The 14,466-nt window shown below is 43.7% G+C and overlaps 1 pseudogene; it reads left to right on the forward strand.

Annotated features, from left to right (window-relative positions):
- Positions 1 to 893: 893 nt before the first annotated feature.
- LOC101560980 lies at positions 894 to 1,268 on the forward strand (annotated as a pseudogene).
- Positions 1,269 to 14,466: the final 13,198 nt, after the last annotated feature.

Raw genomic sequence — 14,466 nt, forward strand, 5'->3', positions numbered from 1 at the left:
ACTTGGCCATGGGTGGCCATGGAGAAAGCAGGGAAGGGTTGAGAGTGGGAGGAAAACCACAGAGGCCTCTGCCTGGGGGCCCCACCACCGCAGAAAGCTCCCTCCAGCCCTTCCATGTCCCCCTAACGAAATCTCTTTGGAGCTAGTCATGGTGGTCCATGCCTGTGATTCCAGGACTCTGGTAGGCAGAAGCAGGAGCATGGCAAGTTCAAATACTACCTGGACAATTTAGTGAGACCTCGTCTCAAAGCGTAACAAGGGCTGGGATGTAGCTCAGCTAAAGGCCCTGAGCTTCATCCAGAGTACTGAAAAACAAGTCTCTTGGAAAGGAGAATTTAGCGCTGAACTTCCCCTTCCCTCAAAATATTAATAGCTGATCAAGAAAGAGGCCAGCCAAGCCACACACAGAAGCTGCAGGTATGTGTCTGCACACCTGCCATACCTGTGGACAAAATTGGGATCGTGGCCAGCACTGTGGGGACAAGCACAGCAGCCTCTGCTGCCCATCAGGCTAAGCCCCAGGGCCTCACAATGCACCTACACTAATTCTCTCTTCCTTCTGAGCACGCTCAGCAGCCTTCTCCAAGCTCAGGCTGTGGCATGGACCAATATGTAGGTCAGCAGAGAAATCCGACGGTGGTCAGCCTGACTGGGTCACCATAAGCAAGTCACCCACAGCTCTGAACTCCTGATCCTCATCTGCACCACAGACATCCAGCGGCAGCATCTCATGGAGCCACTGGGAGGATGCAGAAAGCTTATTCTGTTTTGGTCTGTGTACTGAGAATTGAACTCAGGACCTCATGCTTATCAAGCAGGCTCTTGTGCCACTGAGCTAGATCCCCTGCCTTCAGAAAGCTTATTCTTGGTGCAGCCAAGCGGCCGACACAGAGATGCAGATCTTTGTGAAGACCCTAATGTGCAAGACCATCACCCTCGAGGTTGAGCCCAATGACACCATCAAGAATGTCAAAGCCAAAATCCAAGGCAAGGAGGGCATCCTAACCAGCAACATCTAATATTTGCTGGCAAACAACTGGAGGACGGTCGGACTCTCTGACTACAACATCCAAAAGGAGTCCACCCTGCACCTGGTGCTTCACCTGCGAGGTGGGATCACTGAGCTGTCCCTGCACCAGCTTGCCCAGAAGTACAACTGTGACAAGATGATTTGCTGCAAGTGCTATTCCCGCCTGCACCCCTGTACTATCAACTGCCGCAAGAAGTGTGGCCACACCAACAACCTGCGCCCCAAGAAGATCAAGTAAAGCTCAGCCAGCCCCTTGTCCAGAGGGAACCACCTGCCCAACACCTGCAGCCTTGGGGCCTGAATAAAGTTTCCCTCCCTTGACTAGAAAGAAGAAAGAAAGAAAGAAGAAAGAAAGAAAGAAGAAAGAAAAAAGAAAGAAAGAAAGAAAGAAAGAAAGAAAGAAAGAAAGTTCTTTTTTTCATTTATTTATTTATTGTTATGTATTTAGTACAGGATCTGCAGGGTTTCACTACACAGATCGGACTCCTAGTGATCCTCCTGTTTTCAGCCTCCCAAGCACTGGGATTACAGGTGCACGCCAGCTCGGCCAGTCTCAATCACTGTCACAGCACGCCCCAGGGGCAAGGAAGGCATGGCATATGGTGCCGGATCGGACGCTGGTCCCAGAGCCTGCCTAAGCAGGAGCTTTAGTCCTCTGAGCTATCTGACCATCCCAGAAAGCTTATTAAGACTAAGCAACGAAATATAAGAAGTAAAGCCATGCTGTTATGTTGAGCTGTAGAGGACTCAGGTCAACAATTTCTAACATTGCCAATCAAGCGGAAGACCCAATACTATTATGGGATACTGGACTCTTTTAGAATATTTTGCTGAGTTTACACACCTATAATATTCAAATAACGGAACTTAACAAAAAAAGGGGATACAGATGAATGTCCATTTTGTATCTGTGTGTTCAAAGTGGTTAGGGTAGATATATAGTTACATTCTCTTAATGAATAGAGGGATTTGTTCTAATGGTGTTTGTAAATAGGATATCATGTCCACATCTTATACAGCAATTAACCACTAGGAAGAATGTATGCAATGTGTTAATTATTGAAACTGTCCTACCAATTTGGTTTGAAACTGTCTCATTGCTATTTGTTTCTCAATAAAATTATGGGGGAAAAAAAGACTAAGCATCACAGAATTTTCCTGGGAAGGTTGAGACATTGATACTTTAGGTTTTAGGCTTTAGGTGCTTCCTGACCCCACCTGCCCAGTTCTGCCACACAAGCAGTAAAGCTGTCATGGATACTACATAAGTGAATGAGCATACCTAGATTCCAATAAAACTTTATTTACCAAAATGAACTTGATTCACACACTTGAGTTGGCTAACATCTAATGTGAATGATGTTCCAGTAAACATCCACATCAGTAAGCCCTGTTGCTCTATCTTTATCCAAATGATGAGATGGATGCAACCACTAGACATGTGTCCCGAAGGCTCGCTGATTGTGGACTTGGAGCCACTCCTCATCACGTGTTCAGCAAGAGCTTCCATCTGGAGTAAGCCCCTGGCAAGCACACACAGCTGACGAGAATGAAAATCATGAAAAAAAGAAAAAAAAACTAAGCATTTTACAGAAATAGGTGAAAAGTGCATTAACATTTAGGGTTAGAGGAATTTGCCTTAACTCAGGAGGAATTAATGCAGAAAGTGAAAATGCACATCAATCATATTACAGGAGAACACAGGAGACATGATGGGCATTTGGAAAACACAGAGAAAGACTCTCTAATTGGGGGCTTAGAAAAGGCAGCCGAGGCCAGGTCTGACAAGAACAGTCATGGGACAAGGCAAAAAAGAGGCAGCTACAGCTAGATCTGCTTGAAATTTTTAATGTGGCTCACAGAACCCCAGGGTTGCTCAGCCTTCAAAACCAAAGATCCCAGCAGTGGCAGCCGCTCTCTGCACCTTCTTGTTCAAGCCTCTTGTGGCTTCTCCTCATGGCACTTAACTCAGCAACTGTCCTCGGCTCGCTCAGTCTCCCCAGCCATGGCTCTGACCCTGAATAAACAGAAATCATTATGGTCTTAGGAATTTACTCCACCTGGAGTGTCAGATAATGTTCTGGTAGCTATGTTCAGTGTAAGCTCTCAGAAACAGGTCTTTCCGAACTGGTCTTCACTGACCGCCAGCCAGGCAACTTCCCCATTATGCCTCAGCTCTGGAATGGCCCACAAAGGGTTCATGTGTTTGGAGGTTAGGCTTCAGAAAGGTGACAGGCTCATGGGGACACCACACTCACCCGACTGCATGGGCTTTTAGGAGGCGGGTTCTGGTCAGGAGAAGTGGGTCACTGGAAGCGAGACTTGAAAGGGACATTTCCTTCTCCAGTCCCCCCCCCCTTGCTTCTGGCTTCCAAGGTTTGAGCAGCTCTCCTCTTCTAGATCTTTCCACCATGCCCTTACTGCCTTGGACCCAACCAACCAGACTGAATCCTAAAATCCATGAGCCAAAATGCATTCCTTCTCCTTTAAGTTGGACATATTGGGCATTTTGTCCCAGTGACAAGAAATTGACTAGGAGACTCCTTAATTTATCACCATCAAATAGATTATTGTTAAGGTTTAGGAGCTAAATTAGGTTCCCACGAAAATCCATGTGCGGGAACCCTAATCCTTGGTACCCCAGAATGGATGTATTAGGAGGTGGCACCTATACAGAGGCAACGAAATTGCAAGGAGTCTACAAAGGGCACCCTGAGCCAGTGTGACACCACCTGTTCTGTTATCGAGCAGGAGTCACAGACATGCTTGTGACATACAAGTGCATCCTCTGTAGCTTCAGTCTACAGGATGATTAGAAAAAGCGAAGGCTAACCATCAACCAAAAACATTAGGTAGGGGAGAAAATGTGTTATGGTTTATTCCCAAAATATCACCCCAAAGTCTCTTGAGTGCAGAGGTGGGGCTTCTGGCTGGTGAACAGACCATAGGAGAACTATACTAATTCATTGATAGGTTCATGCGCTGTCAGGGGGTGGGGCCTAGTAGGAGTTTGATCACTTTGGTCCTGACCTAGAAGGACGCATTGTTGTCCTCAGCTCTTCCCCTCTCTCTCTCTGTGCTTGCTGGCTCCCAGGAGCTAAGTAACTTACCTCCACCAGGCCCTCTCACCAGGCCATGTCTGCCTTGAGCCAGCCAACCATGGACTGAACTTACTGGAACCTTAAGCCAAATAAACCTCTTCTCCTTTAATATCCAGGCATGGGATATTTTGTCTCTGAGATGAAAATGACTAATAAATGAGTCACCCAAGATGAAGCACTGCAGCTAGCAAGGAGAGCAGTTCCTGGGGTCCAGGTTACGGCTGGCTACAGGTCCCAAGGTCCTGCTTACTCAATAGGAGGAAGGAAAGAGAAACACTGCTCTGTCTTCACCAACCACACTAGCTACAGAGCCCCCTAGAGGATCCCCAGGATGGTCTACTGATGAAGCCAAAGCAAGTATATTAATCTACTGCTGTTAGAGAAATTATCTCCTCCACAGAGTCTCAGAAGCACCACAGAAGGAAATCAGACACAGGATTACTCTCAGTATCTGTTGGGGGCTGATTCCTGGACTCCCATGAATAATAAAACCTGCAATTGCTCAGGTCCCTCATATAAAATATTTTAATGTAATCTAGGCACATTCTCCCATATGCCTCCTATAATTCCTTAATCTCTAAATGCCTTGTTATCAAGCATCTACAGCCATGCCACCCAGAATGCACCTGATCTAAATGGTTTCACCTGATACAATGTAAATGCTCTGCAAACACGTTATACTGTATTATTAGGAAATAATGACAAAATAATAGTCTATACATGTCCAGTACAGATGCCAGCACTGTCAACTGAATTGTATTTTTGATCTAAGATAGGTCAATTCTGCAGATATGGAACCCACAAATACTGAGGGCCAACCGTATTTATTAAATTTGGGGGCCTAAGCTCTAGTGACTAAAAGTGAGTCTCTGAGTGCATCAGTCTGAATGGCACTGAGCTAAATTCATGCTGGGTAGGTTAGGGGTGGTAGACACAGGGATCCTGGACAAGCACACTGTTGTTTGATAACGGTGCTGCTTGCACAAATGATTGCCTGAGGAAATTGGTTTTGGGAAATATTCTGATGCAAGCATTGAAGATATTTCTTGGATTACAGCCTTATCTTCCTGAGCAAGGACTTCCAAGACCACTTTAATAAAGTCCTATTGACACACAGCAGTTTTGGTACTCAGTGCAGACAGCTGAGTACTCTGTATGCAGACGGTCGCAAGCCTCAAGGCTAAATCACAGAACAGTATTTGCTCCAGTAGCAGATGGGATTCTTTGTGTCCAGGGATTCTTCCAATTCAAACCAGGTCTAAAGATTACAGACAGCAGCAGCAGCTCTCTCAGGAAGAACACCGCCCAGTTGCTAAGAGACAGACCTGGGGTTCTGAAGACAAATGTTGTCCAGGTACCTGAAAAATGCCAGCCTTGACCTCAGACTTGCAGGAACAAGTGCTGGCAGTTATCACCAAGCTCTCTGCAGAGAACAGGATACTTTGTCCAGTGGGCTTTGAATGCGATGGCTCACTGGCCAAAGAGCCTCCTGTTACACACACGGACTTGGCAAGCTGTGAGGCTTTGTAGCCATTAAACTTTCAAGATTACATAATTAAAAACCCTTTTGCTTAGAGTCAGCTCAGTTGGAGACTGCCTGATTATTACATGAATTCCCAGGGTGCTTGCTTTGAGGGAGAGAATGTGACGCTGGAGGCCTCATAAGTGTCTCACTCCTCGACATTGAGAGTTCTCACAGTAAATTTAAAATTGGCATTCTGAGTTTCCACATCAGGCTCTGCTCTCTCTTTCTCAAAGATATGGACTATAGTTGGGATCCAAATCAATTTTATCCCTGACCCCATAGGATTGAAAGCTAGACACTGAGCAGCAGAGAACACACCTTGGAGCTACCTGGATTTCTTTTCATGGAACCCACACCTTGCAGCACACTTGTTCCAAGTAATGAGCTCATAACATCATAGAGTCACCACACCACCTGCTTTCAGTTGGAGAATCAATGCTGACTTCAAAACCATTTACAGGGGCTGGGGAGATGGCTCAATGGAATAAGTGCTTCCCTGGCAAGCACAAGGGTTGGAGTTCAATCCCCAGTTCCACCAAAAAAAAAAAAAACTTCCAACCCATGTGTAACTTACACATGTAATGTGTGAACTTAAAGGTGCTCAAAAGGAAGTAGAAAAGATTCCAGGTCAAGATGTCAGACTAAACTTATGCATGAATGTCTCCCATCTCTTCCTCAATAAAACAAAAATAGGAACCTGGGGAGATGGCTCAGTAGAATAAGCCCTTGCCTGGCAAGTGCAAGGGCAAGGGCCTGAGTTCAATTCCCAGTTCCACAAAAAATAAAAAATAAATAAATAAATAAAACAGAAATAGTGCACAATATATAGTGTACAATTTCCATAAAATTCAAAGTGATATCCAGGCTGGGCATGGTGGTGCACCCCTGTAATCTCAGCACTCAGGAAGCTGAGGTGGGAGGATCATTGCAAGTTTGAAACCAGCCTGAGCTACAAAGTGAGCTCCAGACCAGCCTGAACTGCATAGTGAGACCATGTCTCAAAAAGACAAAAAAAAAAAAAAAAAAAAAAAAAAAAAGATCTCCGTGCTCAGCAGCAAGAATGAGAAGCCCTAACAGGAGCACCGCAATGAATACAAATTAAAATGGAGGCCATAGAAGGAACCAAGTCAGGTGCATTGTGGGTAAAGGTTTCAAAGCCTCTATAGAGGATGGAATGAAAACTCATGCTCCATGGTTAGCACAGGAGTTGGTGGTGAATCTCATAACAGGAGCCAGGAATGAGGAAGTGTCTTTTCTATTCTTAAAACTGAATTAAAAATGTTAATACTGACCCAAACCAAAAGCCTTTAAAGCAACAGAATCTCCTATGCTGTCCTGTTTGAAACTATAGGAATAGAGATTTTGCTTTTCTTTTTCTTTCTCCACTTTTGCTTTGTTTTGTTTTGTTTTGTTTTGTTTTGTTTTGTTTTGTTTTGTTTTGTTTTGTTTGAGACAGGGTCTCACTATGTAGTCCAGGCCATTCTTGAACTCACTAAATAACCCAGGCTGGACTCTGACATAATCCTCCTGCTTCAGCTCCTCAGAGTGCCAAGATCAAAAAAATGCACCCAGCTGAGAATTCTTAAACTACCTATTAAATGCTAAAACTTTGAACCTCAATACAAATATAAAAATTTAGTCCTGACATTTTCTCTGTGGTCCCAAAAGAGGCAACTATGAAAAGCCACCCCAGGAAAGCCTCTTCCAGCCCAAATATGTGCTGTTGTTGTTTTAAAAAAAGTCCATGGCTGGCCGGATAGCTTAGCAAATTAAAGCACCTGCTTAGGCATGTGTAGGGACAGGGTTCCATTCCCTGCATGCTGTGCTGGCCCCGCACCCAGGGTGCACTGAGTTGGTGATTGAGACTGGGCATGGTGGCACACACCTGTAACCCCAGTTCTTTGGGAGGCTGAACACAGGAGACACTATGATTGGACACTATGAGTCTAATCTGTGTAGTGGGGCCCTGTAGACCCTGTACTAAATACATTTTTTTCTAGAATTGTTAAATAAATTTTCTCATGGATGTATGCATGGGAATTTTTTAGCTGCTTTGTTAATAATAGCAATAAATTAGGAAGAACTTAAATGTCTATCAAAAATGAATGCTTAAATAAATTTTGGCATATCCACGCACTGTGTCACAAGTGCTAAAACAAATTAACCAGATTGACATATGTCAGTATGGAGCGCTACCAAAAAACAAAGCATGGTGAAAGAGTTGTAGAAAGATTTACCCAGCATGCATATTACAATAAGAACTATGGATATTTTTAATGTACAAAGCAATTTACAGACAGTCACCCCTCATTAACTGCCATGGTCTCTACAGACACCAAGATCAACAGATGACGAGCTCTTGTATAAAGTGGCATTTTATCTCCCTATAACTTAGGCACATCTTTCTGTGTTAGGGTTTATATCTAGGTGCCCCACCCCCAGCCCAAGAGCTTCATGCATGCATAAGTGAAGCTTTCAGAAAAGATTGGATTACAGGGGCACTTTAGCTGATTTGCAGTTAGATGGTGGGGTCTCATCAAAAAAGGGAGATTGGGCCTGAGAGAGCTCAGTGGACTAAGCGCCTGCTTAGGTAAAAGCAGGGACTGGGGTTTGATCCTGGGTGCACTGAGCCAGCCACTGAGAGCAGGGGTGTTGGGGCACACCCAGCACTGGGAGGCTGAAAACAAGAGGATGACTAAGAGTTGAGCTGTGTAGTGAGACCCTGTACCAAAGATATTTTTTTAAAAAAGGGAGGTCACGAGGGGTGTGACCTAGAAGGTTGTATCTCCCTCCCTGACTCCTCTCTTCACTCTCTACTTTGCTTCCACCTATGCCCCTCTGCCAGGCCAATCTGCCCTGGAACCAATCAACCACAGACTATAAGACTGAATCAAAATAAATCGCCTTTCACTTGTAGGTGTTGCATAACAAGTTCCAGCAATGCGAAAGTGACTAACATGTCCCATATACTGTACCTTAAATTGTTAGATCTCGATTATTTATAATATACAAGGTCAATGTTATATAAGCAGTTGCTATAGTGTATCATTTAAGGAATAATAACCAAAAAAGTCTGCATGTATTCAGTACAGACAATTTTTTTTGAATGTTTCTGATCTATGACTGATTGAATCTGCAGATGCAGAACCCACAGGTACACAGTATAGGATATGTTTGAGCAGGAGGTGGGAGAACATTCCAAACTATGATGGCATTTGCAAGCCAGAAGAAGAGAGTGGTGACGCTAGGTAGGAGTATCAATGCTGATATGGAGGTACCTGGGTCCTGTGCTCTTCCCAGAAGTCCCTTCCATACTCTTAGTGTCCTCAACAACAAAGTAATGAGGTTTCACATTTATTAGAAGGAGGAAAAGAAGTACGTTCTGAAAACAAGTGCCGCAGAACGAACGCAAGCCAGTTAAAGTAGGAAAAGATGTAACTCTGCAGAGTGAAAAGGCTCACAAAGGCCATGAGGCTAAAGGTTACCCTCTTTCATATGCCCAATCTGATGTCAGATCTAAAACACTCTATTGAAAACCTGTTTGATCTTGTGCCCGAAGATCTGAAGGTTATATTCTCTGATTGGTTCCAAGGGCGGGGCTCCTCAGGGGTTCTGCGCATGTGTAGCTCTGTGATTGACAGGTCATGCGCAACTGGCCCGCTGGTTGGCTACACCCTAATCTCCTGCCTCAGTGGAACTTCAAATTTAACTTTAAAAATCTAAAATCACATAGTAAGACTTGTATTTATTTGTTATGAGTGGTAGTAAATTTTTTAGATTATCCTCTATATTTTCTTAATCTTTCATCTGAATTTAAAAACTAGCAGGAAGATTCTTTTAAAAATGCATTTAGGTGGGCTGGCCAGATAGCTCAATGGACTAAAGTGCCTGCTTAGGCAGAGCACAGGGCCTGGAGTTCGATCCCAGGCACGCCATGCTGGACCCGCTCCCAGGGCACGCTGAGAAGGCAATAAGACTGGCTGTGGTGGCAGCAACCTATAATCCAGCACTTGGGAAGCTGAAAACAGCAGAATCACTACAAGTCTGATCTACCTAATGAGACCCTGTAGACCCTGTATCAAATACATACCAAAAATTTCTTTTAAATAAAAATAAGAAATAAAATGTATTTGGCTGTTTTAAAAATATTTTTTTTAATTTTCTTTTTTAAAAAGAGTACAACTAGCAATTTTAGAAAACAGCATCAGAAACAATACAAAATTTCATTGAACAGTGCTGACCTAATAGTTCAGCAGACTAAAGAGCCTGCTTAGGCAGAGCACAGCATCTGGGGTTCGACCCCCAGCGTGCTGTGCCAGCCCTGCTCCCGGGACACACTGAGATGGGGATTGAGACTGGGCACGGTGGCGTGCTCCTGTAATCCCAGCGCTTCAGAAGCTGAAAGCAGGAGAATCACTATGAGTCCAATGTACATAGTGAGACCCTGTAGACCCTGTAGACTCTGTCCTAAATACAGAAGAAAAAAAAAATTCACTAAACAAAGTAATAGGAATTTAACAATGATTGCTGTGTTGTATAATGTTATCTTCAAATTACTTGTTTAGGATACCAGATGCAAAGTTAGTTTTTAAGAACCAAAACAAAACAACAAAAAAGTTATAAGAAACTGAAAAGAAAAAAAAAAAAAATAAGCGTTAACTGTTCCGTTCGAAAGACCAGCAGAAATCAGAAGTACAATTATCCAAATTATCCTACATATATACACAAATATATCTTTTTCCCTTCTTTCTTTTGTCATTTTCCTCAATTTTTAAAAATTCTCTTGTTGAGGTTCACAATATGTCACCTAAGTGAAACCCTCTTATATCCATCAAATATCTGTTCAGCCATTTGCAAAATCCGACTAAAGCACAAGGGTCTACCTTTCTTGTTGGGAATTCAGAACACTACCTGAACAGTCCCCCTTACCTCCAACTCCCTCCAGGAGAGAGTTCTTTCATTAAGCAAAAATGGTCTCATGGGAGAAGACAGAACCTAGAGTCTGGAAATGACAAGTTATTAAGATGATCTGAATAACAGCAGTTGCATCTTGGTGAGTTCAGTCAGCTCTTTTATTATGTGTGTTATAAAGGGGTTTCCAATAAATTATTCCCTATAAAGCATCTTTCCTTTGCAGAAAGGGCAGCAGGTTGGAATGGGTCCATGTACATAATCATATATAGTCCCATGCCAACAGCAGGAGAATCGAAGTCTAATTGGTGCCTTGACCAGGCCTTGGGCAAAAGCCTGTTTAAATGCAATCAATATTCACAAGGTAAGATGACAAAGGTTGCACAGAGCAGAACTAGGAAAGATATAGATTTCCACTTACAAGTCAGCATGAAGCTAATAATTTACCCCAGATCGACCTCTGGATGAGGTGCAGGGTGACTCCATGAACACTTGGGCCTTTCTCCAGGCCCTAAAGAACGTACAGAGTGAAGACTCATGGGGCTCTCTTGGGTGCTCACCCAAGGGAAGGGTGGAAGAGGAACAAGACCTCAAAGAGAAATGAGGCTGGGGTTGGACAGACATTATCAATTAACATAGGCCCAGAGAAGAAACAGTCTGGCAATGCTGAAACAGAACAGAAAATTGGTAGCGGTTGTTTTTCTAAAGTGCATAGGGGCTGGTGAGATGGCTCAGTGGTCTAAAGCACCTACTTAGAACAAGCTTAGTAAAGCACAGGGACCGCGGTTCAATCCCCCAGCACCACATGCCAGCCAGTCCCGCCCCCTGGTGGGCTGAGCTGGCCACACACACACACACACACACACACACACACACACACACACACATAAGTAAGTAAATAAAAAATTTAAAAATAAAAAAATAAAAATAAAGTGCATGTTCAGGATTTCTCTATTTTCTGCTTACTCTTGCAAATAGCTAACAGTGAGGTCTCTGGGGCATTGATAACCCCCAAGTATCTTCTCAAGATTGAGATGATACAGCAGATGCCCTTGGCTATGTGGGTTAGGATTAAGGAGACCTAAATTCCTGTCTCAATTCCACACTATCATGGGAAATCCCTACCATAGTCCTGAAGAATAAAATCTTTCCCCTAGTCTAAAGGGAAGGCAATACCCTCCTGAACAATTGCCTTAGAATAGTCTGAGAATCTTTTAACTCAATAATGTTTTTTTTAAAAAATCTTAAATGAATGTAACTCAGTAAGTATTTTTTTTAAAAGATTCCAAGTTCAAGCCCAACCTGGACAACATAACAACTTTAACAAAATTCTGTCTTAAAAAAGCTGGTGATGGAGCTCAGCATGAAGCCATGCTGGGTTCAATATCCAGTACTGCCAACAAGGGAAAATAAGTAAATAACGCCCAATTACACATGCTCTTCTTGCTTTAAAAACCTGGAAATCTAAAGCAAAAACAAAGACACAGAATGTTTCCTCAACAAAAATACTTTCAAATACAAGCCATCTGACTAGCCCAGTCATAGATCTCTGCCCAAATGTTCTTTTCAAAGAAGCTGGGTGACTAGAGAGGTAAACTTCACACAAAAGCAAACAGGATCTCAGTCCTGGCATTTGACAAGCTGTGGTCTCTACTGGGTGATTATTTTTTTAAAAAATGTTCAAGCTGTTACAATGAAGAGCAAAGCTGAAACCCTGACACCCATTTTTTAACAAGCCAAAGGCAAAAATAGAATTGCTTAGACATCTGACTGGTTGGATGGTTATAAAGACTTTCAAAGAATACAAGTGAAATTAATGAATTTTATAATTCAGAAATGCAAACTGAGAGTGATTTTTAAAGATACCCAAGGATGTCAGAATCTTCGATCAAGCACTGAGTTTGTTTTGTACTATTTTGTTCTATGTTGTGCTTTGTATCTGGATATATCTCCCCAAAGTCTCATGCATTCACAGGACTTTTTCAGAGGTGGCTGAGTCTAGAGTGTGTGATTGATTCATATGACAATGCTATGATTAAAGGTTATGGGTAAAGGGTGGGTGATTGCTGTATCAGTCCAAAGAATGGACTGGCACTGCCCTGATCCCAGTATACTGGACACAATATAAGGGACAGGAAGAGGCTTGTCTCCCCATTTAGCTCTTGTTGCTTTTGCTGTTTTCTACCACCATCAACACTTGCCCCTGTGTCATGCTGTCCTGCCTTGGACCCAGCTGATTATGGACTGAAATCTCCACAAACTTCACAATAAATATAATTTTTCTTCTTCAGCTTTGGATGCAGGATATTTTGCCTCAGCAACGAGAAAAGTAACTAAGACATTCCAACTGACTATTGCTTTTACCAAATCTAATGTAATGTTTCATATAAAGTTGATTTATATTTGAAGTTAAAAGATGCCACACAAAAGTTAAAAGACAGGACTAGGGAGATAGCTGGGTGATCAAAGCACCTGCCCAGCAAGCACAAGGACACAGGTTCAATTGCTGGTACAACATGCAATGCTGGCCCCAGAACCCTGGGTGTACCATGTCAGACACCCCAACTGGGTGTGGTGGTACATGCCTATAATCCCAGCACCAGGGAGACTGATACAGAAGGATCATTACAAGTCCAAGCTGTGTAGCAAGACCCTGACTGTGCCCAATCAGCAGTGTGCCTCATCCCCATCCTTTCTGAAGGGGACAGAATAGTGGCCTTTCAAAAGCTATATCTATGTCTTAATCCCCCAAACCTGTGAAAATGATCTTATGTGGCAAAACGTAATTATTAAGGACCTCTAAAGGAAGTACATCCTGGGTTATCTCCCTGGATCTTATGGCTTTTCCTGAATGTCTGTGCTTAAAAAAGAAGCAGGGAGGAGGCTTGGGGGACAGTCACAGAAGGGAAAATAGTGTGACCACAGACACAAAGACTGGAGTGACTCAGCCACACTGCAAGAGACCACCAGGCAATGGAAGAGGCAAGGAAGAAAGGTTTCTCTCCCAGGACTTCAGAGGGAATGTGGCCCCACTGACACCTTTAGCTCAGATTCTTGGTCTCTAAACAGTGAGGGATAAAATGCCTGTGGCCTAAGTGACCCCTGCTGTGGTCATTCATCCCAGAGGCCACAAGGCCACAGGGCCTCTGTGCCCTCCTTTCAGTACCCTGCTTCCACCACTGTTATGTGTAGCTGTCTGGCTGGAAGGACAGTCTTGTCTTATTGGCAGGTCACGGTCAGGAGCTTGATGCCACTTAGACATGTCCACGAAACCAGGTGTGTCCACCGCAACTCAACCTGTCCCTGGATCTCTACTGCTGCCCCAGGCTCTGAGGACCATGATTCCTGCCACTAGGGAGGGAGGTGCTAGGGAAGAAAATGTTAGCTTGGAATATATGCCAGTCTTGCATGAGAGACAGTAGAGTCTGTCATGTCAGTGCATGACTTCTTGAGCAAGGCATAAAACATAGGCTTCCTGTAGGGTGACACACACAAGTGCTCTAGAAGGAGCAGCTCGGTGACAGGGTTCCCTGAGAGTCAGTACCTGTGAGAGGAAGATGCTGGGAAGATGCCCATAGCCCATGAGGAGGGCACGTTGAGCCTCAGTCCTGCCATAGCTGGAGATAGCACTCCCTGGATTCCTATCAGAAATTATTCCAGCTATCAGAAACGAGCAAGCGCAGGCTGCTGATTCCATGGCCAAGACCCAGCACCCTAGTGTGCGTTGAGCAGGTCTGGGGCTGGGCCATCTGGGAAGAAAATGCAAATGGTGGACTAAAGCGACAGACAAGGAGACTCATGCATACAACATTAGATATTGGGATTTACTTATTTATATGATATTTGGTTGGATGAACGATTGACTACATTCATCCTTTTTTTCTTGATCAGATATAAGG

This window comes from Octodon degus, unplaced genomic scaffold (genome assembly GCF_000260255.1).
Source record: "Octodon degus isolate 3935 unplaced genomic scaffold, OctDeg1.0 scaffold00035, whole genome shotgun sequence".
Taxonomy (NCBI): domain Eukaryota; kingdom Metazoa; phylum Chordata; class Mammalia; order Rodentia; family Octodontidae; genus Octodon; species Octodon degus.